The sequence below is a fragment of the Hyperolius riggenbachi genome, chromosome 12 (genome assembly GCF_040937935.1).
Source record: "Hyperolius riggenbachi isolate aHypRig1 chromosome 12, aHypRig1.pri, whole genome shotgun sequence".
NCBI classification, from domain to species: domain Eukaryota; kingdom Metazoa; phylum Chordata; class Amphibia; order Anura; family Hyperoliidae; genus Hyperolius; species Hyperolius riggenbachi.
In genome coordinates, this window is record NC_090657.1 from 132,087,180 (window position 1) to 132,099,272 (window position 12,093).

The following is a 12,093-nucleotide window of genomic DNA, read 5'->3' on the forward strand; positions in this document are numbered from 1 at the left end:
AAGGTGGTTTTACAGTATTGACTCAGGGGGCCGAATAATTACGCACACCCCACTTTGCAGTAATTTATTTGTAAAAAATGTTTGGAATGATGTATGATTTTCGATCCACTTCTCACATGTACTCCACTTTGTATTGGTCTTTCACGTGGAATTCCAATAAAATTGATGCATGTTTGTGGCAGTAATATGACAAAATGTGGAAAACTTCAAAGGGGCCGAATACTTTTGTAACCCACTGTATGTGATATGCTGCATGTTTTTTTTAATGACTGGAGAGGGTGCTTCATCTGACATTGGGCAGGCCTCTAAATCTGGCTCCACCCATGACCACACCCTTATTCTGGTGTGTAGTCGAACCTATTTTTCATGGCCAAAAGTGCCCCGTCTTTTAGGATCTTTGCAACTCTCCTGGACCATAAATTTCTCTTCAGCAGAAACAGTAATGTTGCAACTGCTGGAATAGGAAAACATTGCATCTCAGAGTAGACATCACACCTCAGAGCTGTTCTATTAAATAAATGCTGTAGGGGGCTAGGGGGAAAAAGAGTCAAACTTACCTGGGGCTTCTAATGGTCCCCCGCAGACGTCCTGTGCCCGTGCAGCCACTCGCCGATGCTCCGGTCCCCGCCGACGGGTTCACTTCCAGAATTTGCGACTTTAAAGTTGCAATCTCACTGCGCCTGTGCTGTAGCATCCTTGCTCCCATTGACATCAATGGGAGCATACTGAGCAAGCGCAGTATGCTCCCGGTGACATCAGCGGGATCAAGGATGCGGCGCAATAGGATTGTGACTTTAAAGTCGAAAATTCCAGAAGTGAACTGGCGGCGGGGACCAGAGAATCAGCAAGTGGCTGCGCGGACACAGGACGTCTGCGGGGGACCAAGCCCCAGGTAAGTTCAACTCTTTTCCCCCCCTAGCCCCCTACAGCATTCCTTTAAAAAATGAATGATTCATGTACTGTTATTCATTTTTATTCTATCAAGCTGATTGTTATATAGTTTATGATTTTATACAAAGTCATATTCCTCACTGGTATAAACTTGCTTCGCCAGCTAAAATAAAATGATATTATTCCTTTATTCAAAACTTAAAAAAGCACACTTGAAAATAATTTTTTCATTTCCCATTATATGATCATAAATGGTCAGCAAAAATCAACACACATACAGTATTTCAATAAATTGTAAATAACATTGTTACCGAAGCTATGTCTTTAATACTACTTAAAATGCTCTATAGAGCACAACATTTTAATCAAAAGTATCAAATGCTAGCTATCACATATAAGATATATTTGTATACAAAATTAAGCAGTATTGTTTTATTTGTGCCTATTCAAGCAATTTTTCAACATCTGTGGCTTAATCTAGATTTGTCTCTAAGCAATGACACAAAAAGAGCAGTCGTGATAGCAGAGACGTCTATAATAGCATAAACAGTTCCTAAAGTAAGAGCATATTATACAAAATTAATTATATGTTTTTTTAAATCAATAAACTGTGACTGCAGACAATATACACCTGTGGCAAGCAATCTAATGGACTTTTGGGCCTAACCATTTTAGAAAAAATAAAATATTTCAAATGTATCACATCTTGGCTACAAATGACTGATAGAATGTTAACAATACTACAGGGCCAAGAAATTGTATTTTTCCATTCATGAGACAACTGTTAGAGGAACATAATTTTAGGAAATACAGTTATAAAAAAACTGCACACGTTAGAACAAAAGGGCTATGGACTCAAGTATCTTGCATAGTTATTTGTGTGCTAGACACTGTACATACACATGTCTATCTCATCATGTCACCTTGGTTGTCCTTTAAGGAGGTTAAAAGACATACCTATGCAACACATATAATTTTCAATGCAGCAATTTAGTTTTTTTTTTTAATCTTTATCTTATTTTTTTTCTTTTTTTTAGCAATAACTTCAAGTAAGTAATAAGTCATTGCTAGTAGTGGTGGGCTCACAAGTAGAAAACTATCCGAATCCATGATTCTAATGAAGCATAATTGCGGCAGGTGTATGCATGGGGGGCAGGGGGTTAATTACCCAGATGTTTGTGCCCTTCGATGCGTATCACACGCTCGCATGCGTCCAGTGGGACGCGTTCCACGACTCAATACCGCGCACTTCCTCCTTTGGCCGGAAAGAGGAAGTGCACGTAATTGAGTCATGAAAGGCGTCCCGATGGACGCGTGCGAGCGTGTGATCTGCATAGAAGCGCACAGACATCAATTGAGGTTTTAAGCTTTATTAGAATCACGGATTCAGATAGTTTGCTACCCGTGAGCCCATCACTAATTGCTAGTGATCAAAAGGGAGATTTAAAGTGTTACCTGTCTATAGATTGTAAGCTCACAAGGGCAGAGCTCTCTCACCCTTTTGTGTCTTGGAATTGTATGTATTTAATAGCTTGTACTCTGTTATACATTTTATTCATGTTGTTTCATCTGTAATTGTAATCACCACAACAGTTCTGTATTTTGTACCAGTGTCCATATTTGATGTATATCATTGCCTGTATGATTATGTACCCCTTGTTTGTTGGCACTTTATAAATAAAAAATAATAATTATAATAATAACTGGGATGCATGTAGTAATTATTAGCCAAAGCCAGGCTCTGATTAGGAACAATATAAGGCAGCAGAATACATTTATAGAGCTGCAAAGAATAACACCTTGCACTTTGCTGGCCGGGGATCTCTGATTTAATGCAAATGTAAAGCAATTCTAAAAAAAAAAAAAAAAAAAAAAAAAAGTTACACTGCCCTATGGAGAATGAAAGCTCTGGATCCTGTAGAGCCTTCCTAGTTCTCTCATGGTGCCCTCATTCCAGTATTACCCCAGGTCTACATTTGCAGCCTCTGGGAGCCCTCGTGCTGGAACTAGGGCACCGTAAGTGGACACGGAAGGCTCTATGAGATATAAAGAATATAAAGCAAAATCTGCATCCTCCAGTTACAAAAATCTTCACAGATACCAAATAATTCAACCTCCACATGTTCTTCTCAAAAGTGAAGATCTTCAGAAATTCCACTGCATAATACTGCGTCTAGAATGTCCTCTGCTTTCTGAAATGGCGAATGAATGAATGAAATGGAAAATGAATAAATTAATCCACAAATTTGCAAATGCTATCACAATGCACAATAAATAAAACTAGAATGTGTTTACACAAATACAATTAATGACAATATATTCCACAAGAGGTCTTTCCAGCAAATACCAAGAAGCTTACAGTGGGATGCGAAAGTTTGGGCAACCTTGGTTATTGTCATGATTTTCCTGTATAAATCGTTGGTTGTTACGATAAAAAAATGTCAGTTAAGTATATTATATAGGAGACACACACAGTGGTATTTGAGAAGTGAAATGAAGTTTATTGGATTTACAGAAAGTGTGCAATAATTGTTTAAATAAAATTAGGCAGGTGCATAAATGGGGGCACTGTTGTCATTTTATTGATTCCAAAACCTTTAGAACTAATTATTGGAACTCAAATTGGCTTGGTAAGCTCAGTGACCCCTGACCTACGTACACAGGTGAATCCAATTATGAGAAAGAGTATTTAAGGGGGATCAATTGTAAGTTTCCCTCCTCTTTGAATTTTCTCTGAAGAGTAGCAACATGGGGGTCTCAAAACAACTCTCAAATGACCTGAAGACAAAGATTGTTCACCATCATGGTTTAGGGGAAGGATACAGAAAGATGTCTCAGAGATTTCAGCTGTCTGTTTCCACAGTTAGGTACATATTGAGGAAATGGAAGACCACAGGCTCAGTTCAAGTTAAGGCTTGAAGTGGCAGACTAAGAAAAATCTTGGATAAACAGAAGCAACGACTGGTGAGAACAGTCAGAGTCAACCTACAGACCAGCACCAAAGACCTACAACATCATCTTGCTGCAGATGGAGTCACTGTGCATCATTCGGCGCACTTTACACAAGGAGATGCTGCATGCGAGAGTGATGCAGAGGAAGCCTTTTCTCCACCCGCAGCACAAACCGAGCCACTTGAGGTATGCTAAAGCACATTTGGACAAGCCAGATTCATTTTGGAGTAAGGTGCTGTAGACTGATGAAACTAAAATCGAGTTATTTGGGCATAACAAGGAGTGTTATGCATGGAGGAAAAAGAACACAGCATTCCAAGAAAAACACCTGCTACCTACAGTAAAATTTGGAGTTGGCCCCATCATGCTGTGGGGTTGTGTGGCCAGTGCAGGGACTGGGAAACTTGTCAAAGTTGAGAGACGCATGGTTTCCACTCAATATCAGCAGATTCTGGAGACCAATGTCCAGGAATCAGTGACAGAGGTGAAGCTGCGCCATGGCTGGATCTTTCAACAAGACAATGACCCTAAACACTGCTCAGAATCCACTAAGGCATTCATGCAGAGGAACAAGTACAACGTTCTGGAATGGCCATCTCAGCCCCCCGACCTGAATACAATTGAAAATCTGTGGTGTGAGTTAAAGAGAGCTGTCCATGCTCGGATGCCATCAAACCTGAATGAACTAGAGATGTTTTGTAAAGAGGAATGATCCAAAATTGCTTCAACCAGAAACCAGACTCTCATTGGAACTTACAGGAAGCGTTTAGAGGCTGTAATTTCTGCAAAAGGAGGATCTACTAACTATTGATTTTGTGGTGCCCAAATTTATGCACTTGCCTAATTTTGTTTAAACAATTATTGCACACTTTCTGTAAATCCAATAAACTTTATTTCACTTCTCAAATATCACTGTGTGTGTCTCCTATATGATATATTTAACTGACATTTTTTATTGACACAACCAACGATTTGTACAGGTAAATTATGATAATTATCAAGGTTGGAACAACTTTCGCATCCCACTGTGTATATATATACAGTGGCTTGCAAAAGTATTCGGCCCCCTTGAAGTTTTACACATTTTGTCACATTACTGCCACAAATATGAATCAATTTTATTGGAATTCCACGTGAAAGACCAATACAAAGTGGTGTACACGAGAAGTGGAACGAAAATCATACATTATTCCAAATATTTTTCACAAATAAATAACTGCAAAGTGGGGTGTGCGTAATTATTCAGCCCGCTTTGGTCTGAGTGCAGTCAGTTGCCCATAGACATTGCCTGATTTGTGTAATCTAATGTCAGTACAAATACAGCTGCTCTGTGATGGCCTCAGAGATTGTCTAAGAGAGTCTTGGGAGCAACAACACCATGAAGTCCAAAGAACACACCAGACAGGTCAGGGATAAAGTTATTGAGAAATTTAAAGCAGGCTTAGGCTACAAAAAGATTTCCAAAGCCTTGAACATCCCACGGAGCACTGTTCAAGCGGTCATTCAGAGATGGAAGGAGTATGGCACGACTGTAAACCTACCAAGACAAAGCCGTCGACCTAAACTCACAGGCCGAACAAGGAGAGCGCTGATCAAAAATGCAGTCAAGAGGCCCATGGTGACTCTGGACGAGGTGCAGAGATCTACAGCTCAGGTGGGGGAATCTGTCCATAGGACAACTATTAGTCGTGCACTGCACAAAGTTGGCCTTTATGGAAGAGTGACAAGAAGAAAGCCATTGTTAACAGAAAAGCATAAGAAATCCCATTTGCAGTTTGCCACAAGCCATGTGGGGGACACAGCAAACATGTGGAAGAAGGTGCTCTGGTCGGATGAGACCAAAATGGAACTTTTTGGCCACAATGCAAAACGCCATGTGTGGCGGAAAACTAACACTGCACATCACTCTGAACACACCATCCCCACTGTCAAATATGGTGGTGGCAGCATCATGCTCTGGGGGTACTTCTCTTCAGCAGGGACAGGGAAGCTGGTCAGAGTTGATGGGAAGATGGATGGAGCCAAATACAGGGCAATCTTGGAAGAAAACCTCTTGGAGTGTGCAAAAGACTTGAGACTGGGGTGGAGGTTCACCTTCCAGCAGGACAATGACCCTAAACATAAAGCCAGGGCAACAATGCAATGGTTTAAAACAAAACATATCCATGTGTTAGAATGGACCAGTCAAAGTCCAGATCTAAATCAAATCGAGAATCTGTGGCAAGATCTGAAAACTGCTGTTCACATACGCTGTCCATCTAATCTGACTGAGCTGGAGCTGTTTTACAAAGAAGAATGGGCAAGGATTTCAGTCTCTAGATGTGCAAAGCTGGTAGAGACATACCCTAAAAGATTGGCATCTGTAATTGCAGAAAAGGGTGGTTCTACAAAGTATTGACTCAGGGGGCTGAATAATTACGCACACCCCACTTTGCAGTTATTTATTTGTAAAAAATGTTTGGAATCATGTATGATTTTCGTTCCACTTCTCACATGTACACCACTCTGTATTGGTCTTTCACGTGGCATTCCAATAAAATCGATTCATGTTTGTGGCAGTAATGTGACAAAATGTGGAAAACTTCAAGGGGGCCGAATACTTTTGCAACCCACTATGTGTGTGTGTGTGTGTATATATATATATATATATATATATATATATATATATATATATATATATGTATATATATATATATATATATATATATATATATATATATATATATATATATATATATACACACACACACATACAGTTGTGTTCAAAATTATTCAACGCCCACTGAAATTGAGTGTTTTGGCCAGTTTGACAGTGATTTTGATCATTTCAGTCATCTTGTTTAAAATTAAATCAAAGAGGCGCTTGTAAGTCAGACAAATATAACATAACATTTATAATGAAATAACCACAAATGTCTTTTCTGTGCTCACATCATTATCAGTTTTACTTAACCCCCAAGTGACATTCATTCTTATTATGGAGCAGATTTATTGATCATCTGTTTTTTGTTTGGGGGAGGAGGGAAAGCTTGGACATTTTTTTGAAATTTTTGAACAACAAAAGCCTTGGAATAGCCCTGACAGCTGAAAAAATACATTTTTTTAGATTTGGAAATTATGAGGAGGGAAGAGAAGGTCCAGACAAAAAGTTTATTTAAAGAGACCGACAGAAACTGATACATTTCAGTGCTTAGCTGCCATCATCCCACATGGATAAGGGGGATCCCTAAGGGCCGGTTCACACTTGCGGTTCCCTGCCAAACGGACCGGATGACCTGACCGGATCCGGACCGGATCCGGATCGGAACCGTACGGTTCTGATCAGGGGAGGACTGGCCCAGGGCGACGGGGGGCAATTGCCCCCCGGGCTGCCCGAATCTTAAGTAATTAGGGCTGGCCGCTGCTATACGCAGCGGCCGCAGACATACCACAGGTGACAGGTTCGCAGTGGGGATCGCAACCTTGCGCGATATTTCCCGGCAAGTTGAAGTATCCAATCAAAGAAGGGGCTGAGGCGGCCGGCCGTGGTGTGCCCTTGTGCGTGGCTGCGCCTGCGGTGGATGTGAGCGGCACAAGGACACAAATAGCTTAGGTCCTCTCCGGCCAGGTGGGTTGAAACTGCTTGACTCCGCACCCCCCCTGGAGCCATTGCCGCCCGCAACGTGCTGCTGTGCCTGCGGTGTCATCGGAGTGAGCTGTCTCACTCTTCAGCTTTCTGTGCTGGGGGGGCTGGGGGCCTGGAGCTGTGGCTACGAGTGGCTGGCTGGAGGAGTCGGACACAGTCCTCCCCTGTGCTGCTGTGCCTGAGGTGTCGTCGGAGTGAGCTGTCTCACTCTTCAGCTTTCTGTGCTGGGGGGGGCTGGGGGCCTGGAGCTGTGGCTACGAGTGGCTGGCTGGAGGAGTCGGACACAGTCCTCCCCTGTGCTGCTGTGCCTGAGGTGTCGTCGGAGTGAGCTGTCTCACTCTTCAGCTTTCTGTGCTGGGGGGGCTGGGGGCCTGGAGCTGTGGCTACGAGTGGCTGGCTGGCTGGAGGAGTCGGACACAGTCCTCCCCTGTGCTGCTGTGCCTGAGGTGTCGTCGGAGTGAGCTGTCTCACTCTTCAGCTTTCTGTGCTGGGGGGGCTGGGGGCCTGGAGCTGCGGCTACGAGTGGCTGGCTGGCTGTCCTGGCTGGAGGAGTCGGACACTCTTGGGGCTGGGAGTTGGAGATGCCACCTATAGCTGCTTGCTGCTGTGGAGGAGGAGGAGGTGTAGGACTGAGGAGACAGGAGGATAGAGGAGGTCGGGTCCTGGTTGCCAGAGGAGAAGGTTTTTTTTTTATAAATTTTGTTTCTGTACTTCTTCTCCCTTCTTGTCACTGAGTTACTCACACTTTGCTGCCTGCCTGCTACTGCTGTCAAATTCAATTCTCTGCCCAGGCCAGTGCCCTCTGAGTTTTTTTTTGTGTGATAATCATCCCCATTCTGACCCTGGCCTGAGGGGAAATGTTTTTTCTTCTTGTGGTGTGATTGGCGGCAGGGGAGGGGGGAGGCAGGCAGTTAGGCACTGTCAAACAGGTAGTTGGAGGGGGGGGGGGGGAGTAGGTGTCAGACAAGTAGTTTGTATGGTGGGTGGGCAGGAGTGGGGTTAGGCATCACCAGGTAGGTAGGTTTGTGTGTGTGTGTGTGTGTGTGTGTGTGGGGGGGGGGGTTGTTTAAAGGAGTTATCAGGCATTTTTAATGAAATAAATGCTACTTACCCGGGGCTTCCTCCAGCCCCACGCTCCCAGCATGTCCCTCGCCGCAGCTCTGCAGTCAGCCATTCGCTGCCGCTGCCTCCCAGTCCTTGGCGATAGCACCAGTCCGACCTGGATGTCGGCCTGTACTGCGCCTGTGCGAGCAGCACTGTCAATCACCGCCACTTGGACCGGAGTGTACTGCGCAGGCGCAGTAGTTCTGCGTCTGCAGAGTACGCTCTGGTCCATGTGGCGGTGATTGACAGCGCCGCTTGCACAGGCGCAGTTGGCCTGACGTCATCGCCGGGGGCTGGGAGGCAGCGGCAGTGAACAGCTGACTGCAGAGCTGCGGCAAGGGACATGCTGGGAGCTTGGGGCTGGACGAGCCCTGGGTAAGTAGCACTTATTTTCATTAAAAAAAAAAAAAGCCTGATAACTCCTTTAAGGTTAGGCATCAGACACAGACAGGTAGATTGTGCGGAGAAATGGGGTTAGGCATCAGGTACATAGTGTGTGTGTGTGTGTGGCTGGGGCTGTTAGTCATCACAATTTGAAGATTTGCACACAAGAAAGATATGGCTTTGGGCTGGGGATGCCGTGAAACGGGCCTCTAGTTTGTGTTGTCCCCCCAGGCCAAAAGGTCCCAGTCCTCCCCTGGTTCTGATCCGGATCCGATCCGGATCCGGTCAGGTTGCATCAGGTGTTCATCAGGATGCGATCCGGATCCGTTTGGCAAAAGATAGTAGAAACCGAATAAGAATGTTGGGGTCTGGGAGGTCAGCAGAAGGTGGAACTGTGGAATCAGGCCCTCCGCTGTTTAGCACTCACCTCCACCTCCGACATACTGCCAACATCTCCAGCACGTTTAAAGTCACTGCTGCTCCACTCCAAAATGCTTGCCCATGTGTCCCCATCCAAAATCGCCGCTACAATACGCATAGGAAGTGGGGTAGAACATCCGGATTTTTAGCCAGTGTGTTGTGCGCTCTCCGGTTCTCATTGGTTTGTATTGGCCGGATGGTGCAGTCCGGCTTCGCTCCGGATGCGGCTGCCGGAGGAGCCGGACCAAAAAATAGCGCATGTTGAGTCTTATGCCGGAGTCCGGATCCGGTCCGGACGAAACGGACGCGTGTGAACGGACGCATAGGCTTTCATTGCTATGCCGTGCGTCCGTTCCGTCTGTTCTGCATGCGGTCCGGCTCCGGCACGGCGATTCCGGACGGCGACCGATAATGTGAACCGGGCCTAAGGGTCAATTCTTAAAGAGAACCTGAACTGAAAATAAAATGTCAAAATAACCATACACAGGTCATACTTACCTCCCGTGTAGTCTACTCCTCAATCTCTTTCTCCTCTCCTGCATCCCATTTGTCCACTGTGATCAATGGAATTCTCCGTCGTCCATTTTAAAAATGGCCATTACCCCATAACAGCTTCCTGGTCATCACACTGTCAAACTGTAATATCACCCACTTGAGCCATAGGGAAACATGGACATTACCTTGCACATTCAGTTGTAACTGACAGCTGTTGATATATAACTGACAGCAACTGGCATATTTCAGTTCTGACAAAATATTGTCAAAACTGAAAGGGGTCGCTGTAAGAAGAAAATGGTGAGCTTCTGAGAGGAACTGATGGAGACGTTAGTATGTAATATTTATTTGCAGCTGTGACAAGTGTTTATTTTAAATAATTTTACTCACTTCAGGTTCCCTTTAAGAATGAGAAGAAATTGTACTGATATTAGGGATTTTGATCAGCAGGCAGGAATTCTCAGGGACAGGTTTATGGAAAAAGGATATGACCCCAAATTTCTAGAAGGAGAAATGAAAAATGTAAGGAATAGGGAAAGGAAAGAACTCCCAGAGAGTAAAAGGGAGGAGAAAAGAGAAGGTGAATATGAGCTGGCCTTCATCACTGGGTATAGTATGCAGTATAAAGGGATTCAAAGAATAATAGAGAGGCATTGGGGGATACTGTGCACTGATTACATTCTGAGGGGAGTACTCCCAGAAAAACCTAAATTTATATATAGGAAAGCTCAGAACCTGAAACAAATAGTAGCCAGGGGTGCTCTTCAGGACCCCTGAATGCGAATTTACCCCAAAATTCGGGTGGATTTTCAGGGTTGCCGATGTCGAAGCCGACCCCGAATGTTCAAAATCATGCCGAATCCAAAGGCTCCCAAATGTGCGCACTCGAATTCGGCCGGATGACGCGGTGGGTTCGGGGTTCAGCTTCGGGATTCGGGGATGATGTCATTGGGCCAATCAGAAGTCCTCCAGCTGAGGACCTGGCCACTCTAGCAACCAATCAGAGGACAGGAGCCTGGCCCTCCCCTCCTCTATATAAGGTGGCGGCCATCTTGCGGAGCCACGTACTTGTGTGACTGTGCTGGTACTGAGAGTATCTCCAGTGCTGTGCTGTGTCTGAGCAAGTGCATTCTTGTGTTAAACCTAGCGTTTTGCATCCTATTCACCTCCTGAACACTTCTATTGTACTCTTAGATAGCTAGTAATTTGATTGTTTGTAGTCAGCTAGTGTATAGTGTATACTGTGCTAGGCTAGTGTTAGTCTGTGTGCAGGCTAGACCTGCTAGCCTAGGGCAGCCTTAGCCTACTACTAGCTTAAGTAGGTTAGGGATTCTAGTTAGATGTGTACCAGTACTAGTTTAGTTAATTATTTAGTACTGCTGTAGTCTGTTAGTTTATTAGCTTCAGTACTGTGTTAGTTAGTTAGTTACTGACTGTTTACAGGCCAGCAAACATCCGTTGTGATCTGTGACAGTCATCTGCCCGACCCTATTGATTGATTGCATCTGACCGTGTGTGACCGACGTAAATTGTCACTGTCTGTCGCACGACTTAGTCATTGTAGTACGCTAGGGATTTATTAGTTACCTGCGTACTACTACTACTACTACTACTACTACTACCCGTTCAGTTAATTTTTTCTACTGTTAGTCTGTAATTTTATTAGCTTCTGTACTGTGTAATAAATAATAGTTACATCACAGGCCAGCATCCGTTGTGAGTGACCTGTGACTGTCATCTGTCCGACCCTATTGATTGATTGCGTCTGACCGTGTGGGACCGACTTTAATTGTCACTAACTGTCTGCATCACGACTTAGTTATTGTGTAGTACGCTAGGGATTTATTAGTTACCTGCGTACTACTACTACTACTACTACTACCCGTTCAGTTCATTTTTTCTACTGTTAGTCTGTGATTTTATTAGTTTCTGTACTGTGTAATAAATAATAGTTACATCACAGGCCAGCATCCGTTGTGACCTGTGACTGTCATCTGCCCGAACCTATTGATTGCGTCTGACCGTGTGTGACTGACTTTAATTGTCACTGTCCGTCACACTAGTTAGTTAGTACTGTAGACTACACTACTGCTGTTAGAACTATTACTACTACTATTTAATACTAGTATTTAAATTAAAAAAACTTTCATTTTTTGTTGTCACTCAACACCAGTCACCACCACCAGCAGTCACCACCATGTCACCACCACCCCAGACTTTAT

At 44.1% G+C, this 12,093-nt stretch overlaps 1 protein-coding gene across 1 annotated transcript in view; it reads right to left on the reverse strand.

Moving 5' to 3' along the window:
* Positions 1-1,203: 1,203 nt before the first annotated feature.
* The window catches only part of LOC137541104 (uncharacterized), a 114,894-nt gene continuing 104,004 nt past the window's right edge, over positions 1,204-12,093 (reverse strand). The window contains exon 5 of the mRNA XM_068262247.1: positions 1,204-3,083. The gene's annotated coding sequence lies outside the window, so the exon portion shown is untranslated. The remainder of the gene's footprint in view (positions 3,084-12,093) is intronic.